The sequence below is a fragment of the Mastacembelus armatus genome, chromosome 5 (genome assembly GCF_900324485.2).
Source record: "Mastacembelus armatus chromosome 5, fMasArm1.2, whole genome shotgun sequence".
In the NCBI taxonomy this organism is placed as follows: Eukaryota; Metazoa; Chordata; class Actinopteri; order Synbranchiformes; family Mastacembelidae; genus Mastacembelus; species Mastacembelus armatus.
In genome coordinates, this window is record NC_046637.1 from 18616908 (window position 1) to 18641256 (window position 24349).

Below are 24349 nucleotides of genomic sequence, written 5' to 3' on the forward strand. Positions count from 1 at the left end.
ATTTCAAGATACAGTAAAGAGCACAAAGTATGACCAGTACACACAGACTGAGGAAATTATGACACAACGTCATTAGATGTAACGCTTTATGAATTTTAATGTGCATGCACAAACAAATAAATAAGATGTGAAAATATCATAATTTAGAACCGACTGCAGGACTGCTTATAGTCACAACACAGAGCTGTGGAACAGGAGACTTCAGCAGCAACAGCCACTCTTCACACATGGGCTCAGTCATGTGTGTTCATGTGTGGGTGGTGGTGGTTATGGTTCAGGTTATGTGTGTGTGCGCGTGTGTGTGCGGTGTGTGTGCGTGTGTGTACTGTATGTGTGTGTGTGTGGGCTAATCTCATTTCACTTATTGGGCTTTAGGGAGCTAAGAATACACCCTGCCGGGATGAGACGCTGCAGCCGCACCACCAGTTGTGTGCAGAGTGGCTCCGGGCTGCCAGACACGCACACACAAACACAGACATACACACACAGACACATACACACACACACTGTAGCATTGAGTAGTACAAGTCATCTGATTTTGGATGCATAAAGATAAGATAAATGTGTATTGATCCCTGTGGAGAGTTTGCTGCAGCAGCCAAACTAAATGAATTCAGCAGTGGAAAAAAGTGGGATATGAGCCCAAAAGCAGTGAATCAACTAAACATTGAAAACTGTATCTGACAAGGGGCTCTAATGTTTTATTCTCATCTGAGCAGGAAGTCAGTAAAAGCCACAGTGGCGAAGCTCCTGGACCACAGATCAGGGCTGGTGTGGGAACCTGCTGACCTATATTCTGTGTTGTTAGGTTCTTCCAAATGTCTGCTCCTTCTGAACCTGCTTCTGCTTTACAGTGAGACAGATGGCACCTGCTCCAAACTCAGAGTGTGTGTAAAACTCATCACGCATTACAGAGTGAGTATGAGAGCTGTCGCCACACAGTCTGCCTCTTTGTAGGCTCCAGCATCCAATAAGGAAGTGAAATAAAGTGAAGTACATCTCATGAGTGCATCAGGATGGCCTCCCACAGGCCACCTGCACCAGCTCTGCTGCTGACTGGCCAACAGAGGGGGGAAATGAGTAGAAGAGCTTGATCATCTGCAGAAAATCACAGATTTTAAGACTACCCTTATATAATTAAAAAATATCACCATCCTATATAGCTGATGCTGCAGCAAGTGTAAATAATTGTTATATTTAACATATTTAGGTTCATTTCAAAATAAAGTTTGCTTGGTAAATTATGCCAACAGCCTTATTATTATTAACATTAGTAGTAATAATAATAATAATAATATAATGCATACCATCCATTTTTACTATGAGTGCAGTTTAAAAAATCTGTATCAAAATGTCTCTGTTAAAGTAAAAAAGTTAATTTTTTTATTTTTTAATAACAAACCAGGACTGATCTGTCTGAACCTAATATTAGTATTAAAGTCTAAAATCCTATTTTGTTCTCTTCCACCAGGGGAACACTGAAAATGTATTTCACAGTGTGCAGTGTTGAGCAGTCACATTGCTGCCTGTGCAAAGGCAGAGTTTTTGACTGAATGTATCCTGAAGTATCCTCTTCTACTCACAGGATCGACTGTAATTCACACAAAACACCCAAACATGTGAGCACTCGCTCTAACACACAGCAGCTTCAACTCACTGCTTCCTCTCCATCTCCGTGTGTGTGTGTGTGTGCATGCTGCTAACTCCCATTCAGCTTGTTGAACTGAATTTGCTGTAAGCATGTGCCACTGCTCACACATACACACACACACACTGCTGCCTGTGAAAGAAACGATTAACACTCAGGGAGCCCCAGACATCTGGGCTTGTTATACACAGACCCCCCCCCCCCGCACACACAGTCACACACATCCTGCCCATAACTGTGTGTGACAGAGAGATGGACAGGCATAGACGGTGTGTGTTCTCACTGGACACATGAAATACAGCGGAAGGGGGTAATGAGAGAAAAGCTGTGAATCAGGACTTGTTACCCTAACAACCCCCCTTCCAGTCCCCATAGCAACAGGAGCTGGCACACATGCCCAGCACAAAGGCATTCTGGGAGAGTACAGGTTTTATATTGCCCCTGGCTTTACACACTTGTGCCATCACCCTGGTAACACTAATGCTGCTTGGCCCTCTAACATTTACTCTTGGATGACACACAGTCACACACACACACAAAGTGATACAGACACACACTCAGACAGTGTGTGACCTCTGGAGGAGTTATGACAAGTCTGACAAGTGTCTTCCTCTCTCACTCTGTTTCCCACTGTTTCCTAATCTCTCTCCTTAGTTGGAGCTCATACAGTACATCCTGCTGCCTGGATGCAGCAAGAGAAGAAATGTTTGAAAAAGTGGGCAAGGAGGGAAAAGGTAAACCTATGTTACAGATAGCAACTTAGGAAACTGAAGCACAGTTACGATCAGGGTTTGTGTTTGTACATGTAAACATCAAACCATGCTTTCAGAACTCCAAATATGATCTTATTAGAATTATTGTTAGGTTAGTATTATTAATTCTTGCTGTAGCCCAGTAGAAACTAAGACACTGTAGCGTTAAAACTCCTTATCTAGATTTCTCATTGTTCAGCAACATGTGCACACAAGTGCATCTTCAAATCGTGTTGAGTGAAGTTAGTTAACAACATAAAATATAAGATGAGAAATTATATAATCAAGGTTTGCATGCTGAAATGAAAAAGCTGTTGATGTAGAAAATAAACTAACTGTGAGGTAACTCAGCTGCAAATGAAATGACCAATTTCTGGGGTATGGAGTAAGTACTTTCACACATAACCTGCTTTCTGCAAACTCTGGTCATCTTGTCCATGTGGTTTGGTTTTTGTAGTCAGATGTGATCAGTCAAACTTTGGTCCACACTATACAGCCAGATCAAGGCCACTTTAATGGGTGGGTTTGGTTAAGACAGATGCCGCTTGGCCAAAATGTGTACATTTCCCATCCTCTCTCTTCAAACACAACATAGATCAATGCTGGTCAATACTGACTGTAGAAAGCTGTGTTGACATGACACTGTCTCTCTCCCTGCACACTGACTCTTTTAAGTAATTTATTATGCTGATGAATATTCAAGCCTGATTTCCCTCAAAACAGTTGAAATTAATTTCCCAGTCAGAGCAATTTTGTGCCACTAAAATGTAAGTTGTAAGCAAAATATTTCAAATTTCTTGATTCTATTTTCTTTGGTTGATTTACTGTTTTATAGTCGCTTAGTTTAATTTAAAAAGTTTATGTGCTTACTGTAAACTCAATTTTTCCAAATAATAACAACTTAGCTTTCACTGCCATAGTGACTAAATGGCCCCAGAGGGAATCTGTTACGTTTGTGTTTAATTGCTGTGCTTACAATAGAACTATACTTTCTACTTTACAGCTTTGACAACACAGGTTCGTTTCCTGTCACACAGATAAATTAGTTTTAAACAGGGCTGAGGTTTGTTGCACTTCTCTTTGTCTTTCACTCTATTTCTGTTGTATCTAGAGTATGGTTACTGATTAGCCTGGGTTGTTGTGTCCTCTGACCCTTCAGTGCCCCAGCCACAACACAGAGGTCAGAGGCCAAACACCCTCTGGCCTCCCCCCTCCCCTCCCTAGCTTTGTTAGCCTTACTTCTCAAACTCCTTTTCATTTCAAGCTCTATTCTCATTCTGCTTAGAAAGGAGATTCTCACAGGGTGGATGTTGATACATTTTCTGGTAAAAGGGGTAGAGGTGTGAAATGAAGTAGAAAAAGACGATGTCGGTGATAAATGAATGTGTGCGTGTGTGTGTGAGTGTGTGTGTTAGGTGTCACAGGGGCTGTCAGGGGTTAGGCCAGTAAATGAACAGCTGAGAGTGGTGATTTAGTCTGTATAAAAGCAGCCCAACTGTCATAACAAAGACTCTCTGACAGCAGGCCAACCGGAGACAAAGAGGAGACACTGGACCCGAGGAGGCCCCCAAAGACCCCTTTGGATACACACACATACATACACCAGACAAACACACACACTTACACAAACAATGGAGAGTCAGCACCAGGCTCAGAGGCCTTGCAAGTGTGCAGGGTCCAGACTGAGCTTGGTTGAAAGGACTTGGGCACCCATGGGCCCCTTCACAGGCACCCTCAGCCAGTGAGGGAAGAGAGATGCTTCATCAGAAAATATAATGTTTCAATGAAGAAAGATTTTGATGTAAAGTGGCATGTTGTGTATTAGACAATAATTATGCAGTCCTACATTTTTATATAAACTAATACTACTCGGAGTAACAATAAATAATTAGATGAACTTGAAGCTGCCCAACCAGATATATATATTACTGTATTGAACTCATTCTTCTTCCAAAACATTTTGCCTAGTTTTGCACAGTGCAACTCAACACTGACAGTTCGATCAAAGACTCAATGTTCACTCAAGTGACATCAATGGAAACATTTATCTTTTTTTTTTTTTTTAACAATTTTTTCCAGATTTAGATGTGTAACATTTCTGAAAGTTTCCATTTACTGATTGCATGGGATTAATGGATGTAAAGACAGCAGTAGCATGAAATTATATGGACCAAAGTCCTCTCAAGGTGTTAAAGGAGATTTATACTTTTCATAACAGTATAGTCACAGGGGCTGGTGTCATGTAGATTTTGTCGACTCCTGCACTTAAAACTGCACTAATCAGTATTTTTTTTTTATGTCAACCATAGATCAAATGTGAGTGTGTGTGATGTGAAAGGGATTGCTTATGATGACAAACCAACAGAAAGTTGGAAGATCAAAAATGTGTAAAGAGTTCATTAGTGTCTTTTAGCTCATTGTTTTGGTTTTGCAACAAGCATATTTACTTTTCTGGTTTATGCTTATCAGTCTCATCAGTCTTGCTTCTTCTTGTTAAAAGAAGAAACTTACGATCAGGGTTTGAGAAATCAAGTTGCTGGGTTTAAAATCTCATCTTGACAAAACAGTGCTAGTTATCTTGTCAAAACAATTGAAATTAATCAGAAGTAAAACAGAGCTGAGAATAATCTAAAAATTTGTCAACAACATCTGGTTGCTTTAAAGCACGAATGCCAGAAATCCTGCAAAGTTTTTCTCATCTGTTGTTCTGTCAGTCAGCTGGAGTCCTGCAGGCCAGCCCAGTCTCAGTAAAAGGATGAGTGTGGCCCCTTCATCCTATTAGGCTCTGATTAATCAGCCTTTTCTTCAGAGTCGAGAAGCGTGATGAGGAGAGGCATTGAGCCCTCTGTAACCCCCCTACCTACCTCCCTCCACTCCTCCTCTCCACACTGCTACCCATCCACCTGCTGTGGCTTTGTCTGTGGCTTTGGAAGAGCTTTGGCTTTCAGCAAAAAGCCAGCACTGACCACACACGTCAACATGACATGCACACACACTCAAGCTGGCATAAAGGATGGAAAAATCAGCACCCACAGAATGCTCCTCTTGTCAAGGGTGGAAATGCCACTGCAACAGGGTTTTGGTCATGAAGGGACACTACAGCTCTCCCCTGAATCTCATACTGCTCATACTACTACTCACGTTATGATCGCAGGCAGGATGAGGCAACTTTCACTGCAGGTTTTATAGATGTAGAGAAAATTATCCCACACCACAGTGGAATGATGTCTCTGCTCAGACATCTGATACAAAAATAATCAAAAAGCAGTGCAGCATACTTGGGTGGTGGAATCTGATCAAATTCTAATTAGACACTGGAAATGACTTTGTCTGGAGACAATCTTGTCAGAAAATGTGATACAATGACAAATTTAGCCTTTTTAGTGGCTGTGATTACTGAAACAGTACTCTCCCACGCATCCCTTCAGCTTTCCAACATTAGCTCATCTACTTCACTAACCTGTATTTACAATTTGCAACCTTTTCCATTTCACTCAATATTCCATAACCAGGCCTTGCTTGATGCAAGTTGTAGAGCAGGCAAAATACTCTATATTATAGTGATATTGAATTACTCCCATCACGCTGACCAACCTTAAGAAGCCTACATATTGCCTAGAGAATCCCATATGTTCCCCTGCTCATCTAATAGGATTTAATTCTAAAGATAAAAGCTGCTGTCAGGGACCCCGCTGTATGGGGGCTGCAGCTCTGTTACTCTGTTATGGTGGATGGCATTCTTACTTCTGGAATAGTTCCCATAACAATAAGTTTTCTATGTCCTAAAATATAATATTACAGTTTCACACAGCTTTTTCCTTAAGAAGCAAATATTACACTGTTGTCAACATGAATAATTGTCAGCTGACACTGATAGCTACTAGTTACTTTTCAAATCACAATCTTTCATTCCCTTTCTGCCAGAGAAAACCATGTCATCTTGTGGTTTTGAATTTGATTAAAGAAAAATAAACTAGGGTTAGCTGGAAAATCTACTGTCACAATAATGAAAAAAAAAAAAAACACGACCTTTTAGAGCTATGTGGTTTTCACAGTACAGCAACACTACAAAAATACGTTATGATATGAATATGGTGCATTACTATAGAGTTGGCTAACCAACAGTATATTAGCAATATTAATCCAATAGTATACTACAGTATGTAGCAGTTGTTCTGCATTATAAATACCTGTATTCTTGATGGCTTCAGTAAGGTAGGTACATCATTAGGCAAAAATGTAATGCAACTCAATACATCATGTTTGCCATAACATCTGTCTTTACATGTTCAGATTCATGTTTTGGTAACAATTTTTGAAATGTGTGAATTCAATTATATACTTATTTTACAGAGGCTAAATATTAAAAGGTGAAGATGGTGTTGTACTGGGCTATGGTATGTTGAGAAGTAAGAGTTGGGTTGGGAAGTTAATAAAAGCAGACTTCATGGCAAAACAATTATATTAGCTTGTAAGTATGTTCTGCAGCCCTCCCCCAGGTGTACCTAATAAAGTGGCCACTAAGTGAACACAGCATAACTTGATGTGTACTAAATGAGAATAAGATCTATTGTGCTGCAAGAGTAAACATATTTGACTGATGATGTAACGTGAACAGTTTTCTCACTGCCTCTTTGTGCTGAAAGTTTAAGTTTTCCAGCTGTGCCATCCTTGAGGTGATAAGGAGTGTATTGCAATATGTGAAGTGTGTGGCTCAACATATTGACAGGTCCAGGGATATGTTCACCTATAGACATTTCTGCAGAGGACAGGAAATCAGATAGTTGCCTTCAGCTGAAGGTTAGTCCAAGTATTCCAGGCATTAACCACCAGTATCAGTGTGAAAACAACAACAGCTGTGGGTTTCCCTCCAACGTCCAGCCCTGTATCATTTTGCCTCACACATAAACACACCCATTTACCCCTAAACTTTATTTGGTTCATTTCTCTGTTTTCTGAGGGCACTTAACATTGTTACCTCTCACCGTCACCATGACTGACCTGCCAACAGATTTAACACAAATGTGCTCCTCTTTAACTGCCCAGTCTGCAATGTGCATGCACACTCATACAATGCACATACATGCACAAAGATAGGTGTGTGTCTAAAATACAAGAATGAAGCACACAGTATGGTACCACTATAGTAATCATTGTTTGGTCCTGTGAATATCAAATTCAGCTCTTGCTCTGAGTAAGGTAAGTAAGGTAAGGTAAGTATATTACCTTGATTTAATACCCTCTATAATGTTTGCTCTGTTTTTTGAATTTGTTGTTTTTGCTCTAAAGTCTTGTTTCATATTGCTTAAATTTGATGTTGAAATAAAAATGAGCACCAGTTTACCAGAGTCCAACGCAGGTCTGTCAGGGAAACAAACGCATTTTGGAGGACTATGGATTGTTGGTGGAAGATGTCATTCAGTCTGATTTGCAGCACAATTGTGGTGATTGTGACAGATAGAAGAAGAAGAGTCTTCGATAACCAAGGTGGTAGCGGGAAACAAGTGGATGGTGAAAGTTGGAAACAGGAAAGGAAATTGGAATTGGAAAAGAGGGCAGAGTGAAGGCAGTAGCGGAAGTTGCTGATCTTGCTGGATCAGGAGAGGCGACCACAGTAGAAGACGTCTGCAGAGACACAAAGGGAGCAATGTTGGCATGTGAATTAAAGGAGTTGTAGTATGACAAAAAAAATCTCAGCAGAAGAGCACCGTGAGAATGAAGAAATGTTCATCTTACACTTTGCACACACGAAAGTTCCTGGCCATTTACCCACAGCGTCTTTTAAAAGTTTACAATGGGAAAAAGACCTCCTGCCCACCTGTTGAGTTTTCTGAGTGCTGGTCAGAGATCAGGATTCAGTGGAGAGGGCATGGGCGCATTTTCCTCGCACTGTAAATTTGGGTCAGGCTGGAGAACAGATGCAGTTTGTTGGGTGGCAAAGCTGCTGTAAAGTCCACTGGATAAATGTTAGCAATGCCCCAGAGGGGCAAAATGGTTGGAGAGGGATAGGCTCGAAGAAGCAATGATTGCCTCTGGGCTGATGCCGAGGAGAACAGTAGCTTCTGCTGGATTTGCCTTTTGACCATGGATGACTACATCAGCCCAGGGAGACTGGTGGTTAGAAGTGGAGTAGCGATGGTCAAGAAGAAGGATACCACAAAACTGTCTCAGCAGCAGTTGTGTTGATTGAAGTAATCCACTGAGATTGCTCAGCAGCTACATGCAGTGTACTCCACACTAGAGCGTGCATGTTGTGAAGCTCTTTGGAGAGTTTTCATGTATCCTCTTTGAGGTCATTTGGGTGACTGTCCTCCTACATACTGCTGGTCCTGGTGGATTTCCTCTGTACACCTGTGTGTCTCTGTGTTGGACTATCAGATGGCAGACAGGGATTTAGGGCTGGGGATCTTTGCTGTGTGAGGTCAAAATTTTGAATGTGAATATGTTGTGAAGGGAGGCTGTGCACCTGGATTGTACTCATGTGACTCTTTTCACCCTCAGTGAAGTTGAGAGATCATTTGTAATGTATACCATTTCCTTGTTTGACTTGAAATAAAGACAAGTCCAGAGCAGATATTGACAGTTGATAAGGAACTGGTCTGCCTAATGGGACAAAACAAGTTTGTCAATACAGTTTTGATGGATTGTTGTTGGAAACGTTGCCTCCACCACTTTCATTCACATATGGGTTTCAACACACACTGCCCCTAGATTGTTTGCCATGACTGCTGGTCACACAACAGCTTCCTTCAGCCTCTGGTTCTACAGATCTCAGTTCTACACATCTTAGTGTCTGACACACACACACACACACACACACACACACACTCACACACAACAGGTTTGCTTTCAAGCTACAACCCTCTTCCCCTTTCAGTTAACCAATCTCTACACTACGATTAAGAAACTAAGGCCAGGAAATAGAGACAACAAATACAGTGGTGTGAAAAAGTGTTGGCCCCCTCCCTGATTTCTTATTTTTTTGCATGTTTGTGACTTTATTGTTTCAGATCATCAAAGAAATTTAAATATTAGTCAAAGATAACACAAGTAAACACATCATGCAGTTTTTAAATGAAGGTTTAAGGGAAAACAAAATCCAAAACTACATGGCCCTGTGTGAAAAAGTGTTTGCCCCCTAAACCTAATAACTGGTTCGGCCACCCTAAGCAGCAACAACTGCAATCAAGCGTTTGCGATAACTTGCAATGAGTCTGTTACAGCACTGTGGAGAAATTTTGGCCCACCCATCTTTGCAGAATTGTTGTAATTCAGCCACACTGGAGGGTTTTCGAGCATGAACCGCCTTTATAAGATCATGCCACAGCATCTCAATAGGATTCAGGTCAGGACTTTGACTAGGCCACTCCAAAGTCTTCATTTTGTTTTTCTTCAGCCATTCGGAGGTGGACTTGCTGGTGTGTTTTGGATCATTGTCCTGCTCCAGAACCCAAGTTCGCTTCAGCTTAAGGTCACGAACAGATGGCTGGACATTCTCCTTCAGGATTTTTTGGTAGACAGCCTGCAGTTCTTTGGATGTTGTTGTGGGGTCTTTTGTGACCTCTTGGATGAGCTGTTGCTGCGCTCTTGGAGTAATTTTGGTCAGCCGGCCACTCCTGGGAAGGTTCTCCACTGTTCCATGTTTTCGCCATTTGTAGATAATGAATTTCGTTGGATCTCAGCATGATGTCTAGCTTTTGAGGATCTTGTGGTCTACTTCACTTTGTCAGGCAGGTCCTATTTAAGTGATTTCTTGATTGCAAACAGGTGTTGCAGTAATCAGGCCTGGGTGTGGCCAGAGGAATTGAACTCAGGTGTGATAAACCACAGTTAAGTTATGTTTTAACAGGGGCCGGGGGGGGGCAAACACTTTTTCACACAGGGCAACGTAGTTTTGGATTTTGTTTTTCCTTAATCCTTCATTTAAAAACTGCAGGATGTGTTTACTTGTGTTATCTTTGACTAATATTTCAATTTGTTTGATGATCTGAAACATTACAGTGTGACAAACATGCAAAAAAATAAGAAATCAGGAACGGGGCCAACACTTTTTCACACCACTGTAACTTTCCCGGTACATGCCTTCAAATACAATGACACATGGCAGCAGAGACACACACTCATGACACACAGAAGAGCGTGCTCAGCCATAAAATCACCGAGCTCTGGAGACAAAAGCCTTGTCATGCTCTGGTGGGGTCCTGTCACTAATCCACACAGCTTTAGGGGTTGCAGACAGACACACACACACACACACAGTGTAGATCTATATGAAAGAGAAATTTGACACACTGCCTGGATTTGTGGATACATCCTTACACACACACACATAGACACAGGCAGTGGTGTTGTGTGTCTGGCTGGCTGGGTGTTAAAGCCAAGCAGAGCTACTGGCGACAGGTTGGAGAGAAGAGATGGCTCACTAAGCTTAATCACACAGGGGAATGCTGTCTGGGGCACCTGACTATCAGACCTCTCTCTCACTGTGTGTGTGTGTGTGTGTGTGTGTGTGTGTGTGTGCACATTCTTGCTTGCATGTAGTTTTGCATGTGTTTGACTGTGAGTGAACTCTGGACGAGGGCGGTCATAATTGGGGCTTATCACCCTGAGCAGGGCAGAAGGAGAGGTGCCAGAGTAGGACTGGTGGTGTCTGAGCGGAGCTGGAATTGAAGAGGGGTGTGAGGGGGTCGTAATGAGTCATCCAGATTCTTATGGGCGAAGCCCCACACAGCCGGAGAAAATATTCCATACACTGAACACAGTCCATTCCATAAAATTCAGCATCAATTACTTTAATCCACACATCAAAGATAGCACAAAATGTTTGATGTTCATCTGTTCTGCTCATCTGGTCCTCTTCTCTGGAACCTGCTGGGTAGTGACAGGCTTTGACTGACATGTCCACTTTGCTCTTAGTATACGTATTTGCCATCTCATTGGAATGATAGTAGACTTTACAAATCAATGAGATATCAGCTGGCACAGAAAGTTTCTCTGTGACCTCTGTTAGTCTAAAAGTCAACACAACTGAGTTACAATCAGATTCCAACAGTACAGATCCTGTTCTCTATGGCTAAAACTCACTGAAAGGGCAGCCAACGAATTGTGGGAATAATTGTCGTGATAATTGCGAATTTTCTTAAGTTCTTAAGTTATTTTCATATAAAAAGTCATTGTCATTATCATGTGAATTCACCTTCTGCTTTCTTCTCCATCCCTGCACGAAGTTGGATCAACACACCTCCTGTCAATGTGTGAGGTGGGCACTGGACCGTCTGCAAACATCAGTGACCTATGCTTACCCATAAACCGTTTCGCTTCATACAGTAGGTATTGATGCCTATGCAGAGTTGCGTAAAAGTCTAAGTTGGCCTTTAGCCCAAGTATTCTTACCACCTGTTTGTTCCTGTTTCCTTTGTTGCCCTGTTTGCTTTGCATTGAACTCTGCCTCTCACCTGCTCCCCTTATTGTTTGGCTCAGACTGCTTTCATGTCTCTGACCATAATTCTGACTTCACCTAAGTTTTTTCCCTGACTGTTTTGGCCTGCCTGGATTTTGTTCACTTGCTGCCTCTGCTTATCTCTGCTTAGCACTGTTTGCATGGAACAGCAGTGCCAGGCAGCCTACCTGTGCGTCTGTGTATCAGGTCCTCTCCGCTTGCTTGGTATGATTCTTCACTGTCCCTGTCAAAAACTATAAATGAGTTAAAAGAGGCTGAAAATGTGTGTACAGCCACATATTGTACTTTGATAAGGTCTATATCACTACTGACTAAAATCTGGCAATTCTAAAACTTTTCTTTAAAAATAACAGCTGATGACATTGTCAAGATTAAATATGCTTCATAATTACTTTTAGAATGTTTTTAATGTATTTTCTTTGTTAATATGTCTTTGTATCTACATATCTACATATTGTTAGTATAGTTAGTTGGCATTGATTTGAACAGAAAAGAATATTGAAGTGCTTTGTTATTAATGGTCACACAAGGATTAAGGGTGAGAGCTTTGGAAGAGCACCTAGTGAATTCCTTTGAGGAACAGGCTGGTGGTGTTGTGAGCAGAGGTGGGGACTGAAGGCAAAGAAGAAGAGTAGAGTTTTGTCTGGTGTCCAGCATCTGGAGAGTTTCACTGAAATGGCAAGAGACTTTTATTGATTTTCTTTTTTAAACATTCTGCCTTTCAGCAGCTCTTCTGCTCTGCCACGTTACGAGGAATTGTCACGAAGTGAACTTGAGAGGAATTTAGAGCTTAAAGCTCAAAAGGCATTCTGGTGATGGTGGTAAGAGTTGTTTGGTTGGAATTGTCTCTGAAAGGATGTAAGCTTGGGAGGTGAATCAGATGGAGCATTACTTTTAATGAATTATCAAGGAAATACTGAGGGAACAGCTGTAAGTATAGTATAGTAGTATATATAGTTTCCTGATGTGATTCTGGGTGAAGCCATGTAAAAACAAGATTCTGAAATAACTCCTTGTAGTCTCTGACATGTAGATGACAGAATGTGTCCCTATAATACACTACACAGGGAGTGCATTGGCTGCCTTCATTTCCTCACAGCAAGCCACTCATCACTGCATTCAGGCTCAGTTCTCACCACATCATCTGCCAAAAACCAAAAACAAGTCCCACAAAGAGTTACTCTACACCGCCTACCCCCTTTTTGAATAATTTCTTCTTCCTATGTTCATAATAGTCACGCCAACAATTCTGCTTTCTATGTCTTTTTATTCTTTGTATTAATGTATAAAGAAATGTCTCAACTTAATCAGGAGATGGCCGCAGGAATAGTATAATCAGGGATAGTTGGAGTTGTTCCAAACATGTCATACTGTACAATAAATTCATAAATAACCAATCTAATCCCATGGATTACTAAAACAGACAGAACTGCACTTTTTCTGCTACTTCAGTCTGAATCAGATTAAGTAGAGATGCAGTTTCGAACTTTTAGAACAGTTCATTAGCATCCTTGTCGAGTGACTTGTTTTGATAAGGTTGGTTTTCACTCTAGTATAGAAGTATGATTAGACTGGGAGTGAACATTTCAGTTTTGGGGTTTTCAAATCTCTCTCTAGCCTGGAAACAGGGATGGGGATTGTTTTATTGTATTCCAAAAGTTCTAACAGATCCACAGACCCCAGGCTTGTTCATTGTGTTCTTACAGATGGAGGGCTTAGATCGATTAATTGAAATTGGGTGACGTTCTTCCAAGTGGAAATTCCAAAAAAATGCCTATGGCTTCAGGAGTTAAACAACATGTCTCCAGCAACACAGCTTCCTGTGCTGTTAAAAAGTGGGGCTGTTCTGTGGGGCTGAATCCCTGCTAACAGTCTATTTGTAACTTCTGTCTCACTTGGGTCAGTCAGCAAGACAGAAATACGGTGTATAGGAAAGACACAACAGCTCAGATGAACACACATGAAACCTGAAGCTCAGCAAGCCACATAATCTGTAAAACACTGCAGGAAAAAAACTTGAGATTCTACTAACATAAACCAGAGGTACTGTACGATGGCTAATGTGAAGTGGTAATACACCTGAACTGTTACTTCTCTGTTACAGTTCTTTAACCATTTATGCCGGCTCCATGATCACCTTTTGCCCTCAGCCCCTCAATCTTAAAGTATTATCGACACCCTAGGACCCAGAGGAGCAGCCATTATCAGTCTGCCCTGTGGTCTAACTTTGTCGTTGCTTCATCTTGCTTCCAATATGGTTATGATTAATCACTCTTACCAGTAATCGGAGTGCCCTTCTTCCCCTCTGTTCCCTCTCTCTTCTTCCATGGGGTCCAGATGACTGTCTGATGTTGGGGCATGAGACAATGGGATCCAGATGCGTGATCGATGGAGGACGGATGATGTTCATAAGCAGCGATGCCTTGTGGTTTACAGTTTCAGACATACGGTCCCATCCATTGGTCTGGCCTGCTTTGTGGCTGCACGGGTGATTAATGGGACTTTACTGGCAGCGAGAGGGACCTGCTTCCGCTCAGACACAGATACAGAATGATATGTTGCATAGAGCACGTGCATGTTATTAATGCATAGATTCACTGCTTCATTGTCAAAATGACTTCCCGGAGGTCATGGCATAGGCAGAGAATGGATGTAATAAAAAAGGAAGGCGGCCAGAGCGTAAAAATTATGGTAGAGAGGATGTAGGGTGTGTATAAGAGTACCAGTTAGGTCACCACAAAGCATCTTGTAAGTCACATGATCATCTGAAAGAAATCACATGCTCAAGACAAATTCATTGCAGATCCTAAATGATAACCCCCTCAATGCTGTCATTTCTCGATATACCACCACTTCAGTCTCATCCCCTCAAGTCTTGTGTTTCTCCCTCACCCTGACTCATTTTTCTTTGTAAAAGTGCATCAGAGACAGCTGTCTCTGGCTGCTGCACAGCACAGTACGGCATGGCTGCAAGGTCATATGCTGTGCAGATGTGCTTTGCGTGGAATCTCTGGGTGGCTCTGCATGCTATCTGATGATAAGCAGAGGATCAGATTGGATCTCAGCTGATTCCGGACTTTTGTTTCTATTTCCATTAACTCTGTCTGATTTGTTTTGTAACTCGTGTTTTCATGTTAATTACACACAAACACAGTCTATGTGAAAAACATGTACTGTGATAAGCGGCATGCTGCAGCTTAGCCCTTAGAGAGATTACTGTATACAGTCATATGACCCAAACCTCTTCAGAAATCATTCATTCATTCATCATCTATACTGGCTTGTTCCTAATTAAGGTCATGGGGATCTACTGGAGCCTATCCCAACTCTTGTTGGGTGAAAGGCAGGGGTACACCCTGGATAGGTCACTAGTCCATCACAGCTCTTCAGAATTTCTTATATGAAAGTTGATTTCAGCTGACGGCATTAACTAACTCAAGAGCTTATTTTATGCATGAGTTCTTTTTTTTTTTGTTCCATTTTGATATTGAGTGTGATTGCTGTAGCACTTTTCTGTGAAAGATTCTTCCTTAAGTGACATAACAACCCTTAATTTGTAGCAATAACATATGTATTACGTTTCCCTGGAATACTTTTACCATGTACAGGGATTCTGATGGTGTTAACATTTCTAGTTTTATTTTTGCTCAGTCTTTCCTTTACAAAGTCAACCACAGTGCCATGAAAAAGGATTCACACAGGCGTGCACTGCAGCATGGTTTACCAAAGGTATAATCATAAGTGTCAGAGATTAAAAATACAATAGCTTAAATCAACAAGGAGTGAGTAAAACCTCACTGCGAGGGAGGCTGCATGGCACAGAGGTTTAACACTATAACCACAGACACGCTGCAAAATGAGCTTATCACTAAGTCCTCCTATCTGTGGTAACTAGCATTTTGTTAGAGGGAGAATATACTGAATATAAATGATAGCTTATTGTTGTTATTGATGACGCTATAGTGTTGTGCCTGGCAGTATACAAACTAATGCAGCTCCACCATTAGATGCAACATTTCATGTTCCAATACTTACTATCTAAAAATGTATAAATGCATTATATAATGCATTTATGTTTGATATTTTAATTATTTTTAATGCTAATACTGCTGAACTTTTAAGTACTCTTTTGAATACAGTTTTTTTAGATTGCTACTTGTTATTAAATTATATAAATACTTTTTGTTCTGCTCCATGAACAGAAATTCTATTAACAGGAAATTAGTGAGTTGGTAAACAATCATTATGTGTATCAGTCCAACTTTTCCCATGCTCACCTGTTCCCACTTGTACCTCTTACTACTTGCTTGGATATGGGTATCACTGCAGTCTTACATACAATAATGGCAAGAGCAGCAGTCCATATAGGTAAGTGACCTTCATAGTTGGGACTTGTTTTTTTTGATTTCACACAAAACCTTTTACTGTGTTTGTTATCACTAATGAACTAAAGATTTTATGCAAACTTGACACATCTCTTTCAGTGACTTATCTCTCTCTTCTATGTCTTATTTACAATATTATCTCTTCTATGACTCTTCAGAACCACAGAAAAACACACTGCCAAATCATGTACAGATGACAGTATATAGGAAGAAAAGAAGTAGTATTTGGGGAAAATACCCAGTGAGTTTGATACATTTAATAAATAAAAAGTAGAAATAAAAGGTATAAATTATGTGCACATACCAAACCAATAGAAAGCACCCACATGCTGTGTCATTACACATGCACAAGGACACTCTTAATGAGCTTATTAGCATCTTAGGAAGAAGCATTAAATTTTTACCTGAGTAAAATTAGCAAAACCAGAATGTTAAAGTAGTCATAAACACATAAAAGTTCTATATGTGAATTTTTACTTGGGTAAAGTTAAGTAATCATTGCCTGAAAAATATACCACATTTAAAGTATCCTTTACATGTAGTAGTAAAAAGACTTGGTTTAGGTTATAAGGTTCGTCAAGGTTATAATTAGGGTTGATGTTAGTCATTTGGTGGTTAAGGTTAGGGTGAGGGGCTTGGGATGAATAATGTCAGTGAGTGTCCTCACAAAGGTAGCTGTACAGCAGTGTGTGTTTTGGGAGGGTAGCTGGTGTGACTGTGTGTGGCTTTGTGGAGTGTGTGTTTTGGCTTGTGTGCGGCCTCAGGCAGGAGGGGGGCTGGGGGTCAGTAGGTGTTTTGGGGTCACTCCGAGGGTCTCGGATGGAATTACCAGCCCATTGGAACACACACACAGATACACACACACACACACACACACACAAATCTTCCTCTACAACAATACACAGACGATTTTTGCTCGTTCCAGTTTAGTGTGACTGCAACATCGTTACTTCTGGTTGGAGTTTAATCTATCAGCCTGTTCTGACACTGCCTGATAGTGATAGTGATTGTGAATGCATGCGTGTGTCTGTGTTTGTGTGTGTGTTTAGGGTCCTGGTCAAAGCACCCTCTCTCTCTTTAACTCCTTATCCCCCACTATCCAGATGCAGAGTTGCCCCGGTGAAAATGTGTGTGGATGGGTTGGTGTTGTGATGTTTCTTTGGCGTCTGTGTTAAGATGTGCGATTTTATCTTTTCAGTTGTGTATGACTGGTGGTGGTTGTGTGTGTGTGTGTGTGTGTGAGAGTGTGTGTGGGTGTTTTGGGGCTGCAGGGCAGCTTTAGGATGACTGATGTGTTGTGAGCAGTGCTGAGGGACACCTGAGACAGCAGGCGGATCAGATGGACATCACTCCATCAGTAAAGTGTCAGCAAGTCTCTCCCTCTCTCTCTCTCTCTCAAACACACACACACACACACACACACACACACACACACACACACACACACACACACACAGTGACCACAGACAAGAACAGGAAGCAATGAGACAAGAAAGACAGAGGGTTGGATGTGTGTGTCAAGATGGCATGTGTGTATTAGGCAGGTGAAAAATGAGGAAGCTGTTTTGTAGACAGAACAAGTGCAATTAGTACCACACACAGAGACACACACACACACTCACAGAGGGCTGTGTATATGTTCGGCAGTTCTGAGAGAGGGAATCTGTGAAGCTGCCACTCAAAGTTATTCTCCTTCCACCACTGTCAGATTCTGACAGTATGTGCTTGTGTGTAGGATTGTGAGTGTGTGTAGGGCTGTTGGTGTGTGTTGGACTGTGGTATTGCGACAACAGTCCCAAGGCATAAAAATGTCAGACAGACTGAATCAGAGCAGAAGAAAGAAGAGGAGGAGGAGGGAGGGTTACAAGTTATCTACAAATTGGCTCCCGTTCAGGACACAGAAGCCCGCTGATGACAGATGGACGTCCTCACAGGCCAGCAGGTAGAGGCTGATATTTAATGACACTTTCTCAAACCCTTCCTCTTCTTCTTCTTCGTTTTCTTCTTCTCAGTTTACAGTGTTTCTTAACTTTGTTTGCTTGCCTCTGTGCCATCATACTGATAAACACATTCCTGTCGTTAGGTTTGCTGTGACTTCGTCCCTCCCTCCTCCCTGTGCCTCAGCCCGGTCTCTCTGATACCGCAGTGACACAGGCCCATTCACAGGCAGACACCCGACACTGAGCTGCTGCTCTCACACACAGATTAACACTGGCATTCTTCCATCCATCACTCCATCCCTCACATATGATTCCTCTTCTTGTTCACCCCATGTACCACCTTTCCTCCCTCCCTTTCTGCCCTTCCTTCCCAGTTCTTCTCCGTCATGTCGATCAGTTTAGAATTTATACTTCAGAATGACAGTTTCATAGCAGAAGCTAATGTTAGCAGGTAAAATCAGTGTTACCCAGGCAGTGCTATGCATCTAAACATGTAAATTAGAAAATCAAAGCACAACTGTGAAAGGCAAAAAAAAAAAAAAACAGGCAGTCTTCTTCTGTGGTTGTGCTAACCACCAGGAACTATCTGACACTTCTTAACACTTTGATTCTGCATAACAATAGAAGCTGACAAGCTGACCTAACTAAGCCAGGCAGGTAAGCAGCCTTGCAGGACTAAGGCTTAAGAAGTAAAGACTTGATTGGGAAAACACCATCATGAAATAAAAACAGACTGAAAACTGTTCGTATTTATTTCACGATGTCCTTGTTATTTATTTATTTATTTATTCATTAGTTGACACTTTAGCCCATTTTATTTCCTCACTACCTTCCTTCTTTGTCTGCTCTATCTGTCCTTAGCCACTTACTCCCTGTCAACCTTTGTGCATGACATTTTTGCTGTAATATTTGTACATTGCGGTATTGTTTCAATCCTTAAGATTTCAGTGATTTGCTCTTCTGCACTTCTATACCAGTAATTTCCACCTTCTTTTCTCTTTTTCCTTTTCTTTCCTAGTTCATCTATTATTTTGTCCTCCCTTTCCTATTCCTATTTATTCCACTCTTACTTCCCTCTAGCCCTTACTTTGCCTCCTCATTTATTCCTTCCCTCTCTCAGTATCCTAATTTCCTTGTTTATATGTGCTTGTACTTTTAAGTATTTTCTTTATTTTGCTCCCTGCCTTCTCCATTCATTTCTACCTTAATCTCTCTTTGACTACTTTCCATCCATCCTTATATCCTCTCTGATTACTCGCTCACTCCCACCATCCTCCTTGCATGCTCTACATGTTATGGTGGAAATCAGTTACTTTATGAGGAGAATTAAGTTTCATAACCCACCATCTCCCTGACTACGCCACAGAGACTCTAGTGGGTCCAATAATACAGGGAAGTGTGCTTGGATGGAGCTCAATAGCAAACTGACCATAAGCCTTCCCCTGTGTATCCTATAAGAGGTTATATCTCCTATTGACTCTGGCTGTTGGGAAAATCATTACTCCAATTCACACATCCACTTTTCCCATCAGCACACAAACGTCTTGGATGGAAATAATAGAGAAAAATGAGCATGAGAATACAAATATGTGTGTTTAAATTGAGAGCGGAGCTGTGCACAATTTATTGCATGTATCACTGCAAAGCTGAAATTTATTTTAAAAATTTTGCATATCTACAGCAGACTTCTTAATCTGAATGCTTTTCATTTACTGCACACAGAGCCACAGTTTCTACCATGAAACAAAGCAGCTGTGTTCAGCATGAGCCCAGCAGCGTTTTTATTTTCAGCAAAAGTCCAAATATTTTTTCCTCCGGAGAATCCTGTGCTTTTTTCTGGCTTGTTGAGTGGTTTGTTACAAGGAATTTATCTGCTTAAGTGCAATAATATCTGCAGCAGTACTGCAAGCATGGAATCTCAAATCTAATCACTGAAATAAATACAATTATTGTAGTATTCCACTCAGCCTGTAGTTGCCGCAGTGCAAATATATGTAGATTTTTATGCATGGACAGGAATTTTAGAATTTTGTGAACCATGATCACTGATTATGCTTGTCCTCAGTGGAATGTGACCATTTATCCAGGACAGGTCCAGTTTCACATATCAGTTTGAGAAATGTCACCATTAGGCCGCTAGTTGAATGGAGTTTAGTTTGTGGCACAGTGATAATCCATTGAAGAAATGATCTGTCTTTTGACAGTGTGGACTGCAACAAAATATCAAAATATCAGCCACCCCTTGTATTACTGGTCCACAGCAAAAGATACTTACATTTTCCATTATCAGTTGATAAACATGTAAAATACCTATACAAAATCTTTTCATATAATTTAATTTATATGCAACAGCTGTGCGACTAAAGAATAAGTCTTCAGTTTTTTTGTATTGCTACATATCAGACTATGTGTACATGTGCAGAGGAGTGAGTTAAAAATCAACCACATAAATTACAGGCTGGCCATTCTCACAGCTGCTGTGTCAGAGATGGGACATGAATCAGATCTAGGAACCTGCAAGGGGGCCAGATCTGATATGAAAAGATGTGATTTGTTTTTTTCACACAGCCATGAAAACAATATGATCTGAGTCAGATTTTCTGAATCCAATTTGGGCCCCTCCAGTATTTAATGTCAACATTGTCTTAGTCTGTACAGTGCATTCCCTGCTTTAGCCTGACACTCACCTTTCCGGATTCTCTACCTCGTGTGTGGCTCTCAGCCTCAAGCTCATGTGTTCCTACTCAAGGCATGGATTAACAGATATTACTTGCTAGCAATAGCAAATTAGGATCAGATTTGGAGAAATAATGAGGGACAAAATGCCATTATGGAAATTTAGCAACTTAGAAAGCTATCAGGAACTAGAACTGGGTCAGTGCGAGCACACCTGACAGATGCAGCTACTGGAAATGGAGGAATATGAGTGAGGATTGTCTGTCTCAGTCTCATCACCTCTCTGTGTGTCTGTCAGCACACAAGCCTTCTGCTGCGATCTTATCTCTCAATTACTGCAGCCAGCACATTCCTGTTAACCACACACATACACACACACACACACCTGTGTGTTAAAATCAAAACAGCTCAATACGAAGTGCTGCACTGTGAGCCGGGTCTTCTAACTGCTCTTACATTGCTCAACAGTCTCAACTTAATCAGTCACATTTTTCTTGCTAAAAACACAAATAACATTGTGCTTACACAGAAAATCATATGCACTAAACACTTTGCAGCCACAATGACTTTGTCAGATGACGTGAAAATGATTTTTGCCTTGTTCCGTATTTCATACATTTCTCTTTGCTCGTACATGCACAAAACACTGCTCTGCCCTTCACTGAGCTCTCCGAAGAACAAATGAATCTCAAACACTCATAAAGAGTTTTGAAATTCTTGCTCACTGACTCATGTTAGTCTAAGAAATGTCACAGAGCATGAGGTCCACACACAGACGTCAAAAACACATGTGCGCACCCAGGGGCCATTTTGACGAGAACCTTCCAAACTGTGGTAACTCTCAGCTACTCCCTATGAATCATTAGAATATCCAGAAATCCAGAAACAGTGCAAGTGTGTGTGTGTGTGTGTGTGTGTGTGTCTACAGTGTGTGCCTGCCACACAGTGTGTATCAATCAAAAAGGGGTTGACAGAGATTTTGTGGGAAATGCAAAAGTAAGGGTGGACAACTTTTACCGAAGAGAAACTAATGTTTCATTAAAATGAGCACTCAGACACACATTTACTTCTCTCTCACTCTCTCTCTCACACACACACCCATTTTTTTTTTTTTTTTTTTTTTTGATTTTGTTTGGTTTGGTTTTTAATGAGAAGACCTAATAGAGGATCTGTCAGGCTGTCATGGTCACAGTGAAAATGCTAACATACTGATATTAAGGAGGTGTTACCATGTTCACCATGCTAGCTTAGCATGCCAACATTTTCTTATTAGTACAAAACAAAAAGTACAGGTAAGGTTAATGGGAATGTCATATCTTTGGGGAAACTATGAGCAGTCAAACAAAACTAATGAGAAATTCTGGCTGGTGGTGGTACATTAAAAGCCAGATGCCCAGCAAAGTTCTTCCTACTTGTTCTGGGAGTAACAATGTATGTACCAGATTTCATGGCAATTAATCCATTAATATCGTTGGGCAGATATTTCACTCAAAACCACAAATGTAAATGCCACGGTGTAAAAGGAAAAGTTAGAGGAGCACCAAAGTCATCAAAAGTCATCCTCTGTGGACGCAGCTTATGACATGATTTCACCTGTAAAAACTGCAAATTGTATAAATGGAGCTTTTGCAGCGCATTGCTTGTTCCAAATGTTGATGTATTCATTTTGTGTCAGGGTGTGGACTATGCATCCAGACATACATCAAATGCTTTGAAAGGAACAGATACACACTCATATTATAATGACTGACTGATTGACTGTGGGGAAAAACTTGTAAACATCTTCGCTCTTCTTTCACTTCTCTCATGTACTCATTCATTTTCTGGGTTGGATGCACCATGTTTGGCCTCATGTTTCTCAAAGCATTCCCCTGTTTTTTGCTCTCAACACCTCTTTTTTCTTGTGTAAAGAGTCCAAGCATCTCTTTGATTGTCATGGCAGAGCAATATGATTTTTGTTGTTCTCTTTCAGCTCGGGTCGTTGTGTGAAAGTAGTCAAAGGTTCTTTGGCAGAAAAGAAAGCAGAGGAGTTTATTGTAGCATATAAAAACAGCACCATTTTTAAGCTGATCTGAATTGGATTAAATTGATCCCTTCTCTGAATGCATTTAATGCTTTTGTATTTCCTTCTGTTTTTCTCTCCAAATTCTTATGTGATTTTCACCAGATCTTCAAGAAGTTCAGATTCCTCCAGACTTGGATTCTGGATTGCTTTTTGCCATGATGGGTGCACATTTTCCAGTTCTGTCCAGATGTTTTGGTTTTTCTTTTCTTTGGTTTTTGTTACTGCCTTTTCTGTTTTGGCATTCCCTTTTCTTTTCTCAGACTGTCCTCTTCATCCTCTCCTAAATCAAGTTAAGGCAAGTGAAATTTTAGGGGAGATTGGGGCTACAGAAACTTTAGCTGGAATTCTGGTCAGTGCAACCAGACATCTGTTCCACTGACAACTATTTCTGAGATTGACTTTATAATAATGAATGTCACCCTTGAAGAGGTGCCATTTTTGTCCTGGTTGTAGAGGTCTCTGTCTACCTGCCAGATTGTAAGAACAAAAGCATCAAGGTGTGTAAGCACAGTCCAAACATGGAGTGTAATGGTAATGCCATTGGAGCATCATTGTTGTTTAAAAACACATCAGTGAGCGACATGGGGAAAAGTTCTGATATTTTCAGATTAATTTTTTTTAAAATTTTAGACCCGGGTATAAACAAAACAAGAAAATTCTTCTCAAGGTGCTTGAATTTAAACATACTCTAAAACATGTCTGTGGGCTGCACACATGTTGGGGTGAGCTCTGGTTTACAGTCTTCAACCAATCAGAAATCTGCACCCTGAGCTGGACCTTTGACTGTTCTCTTATCAGGTTGACTTTGGCATGGAACCTGGAGATGCAAGGTGTTCCTCAGCTGACTTGTCAGAAAAGGACAAATGTTGGTACATACACACACACACACACACACACACACACATCCATCCATCCATCCATCTTCTATACCCGCTTTTCCTGTTCAGGGTCACGGGGATCCGCTGGAGCCTATCCCAGCTCTCTCTCGGGTGGAAGGCAGGGGTACACCCTAGACAGGTCACCAGTCTGTCGCAGGGCCACATATAGACACACAAAGACAGACAAACACACACACATAGACACATTATATGATTATATTTTCCCTTCTTGCCATCTGTATTTGCATTGCTGTGTTTTATTACACTACCTCTCAGCTTGAGTTTCCCTTAATAGGTGGTTGATCATGGTTTTGTTTTAAAAACTAAAAACACGAAAGCTAAAGAATAAGAAATTGATTTGAACTTTACCTTTCTGCAGACACACACACACACACACACACACACACACACACACACACACACCCACACACACACACACGGTGCACCTAACACATACTCACAGTTTTACATGAGAAAATGCCTCTGCCTTCCTCCCCATTTCTGACCCTGTGCCCCAAACAAATCCTGAATTAATTAAAAAGGGA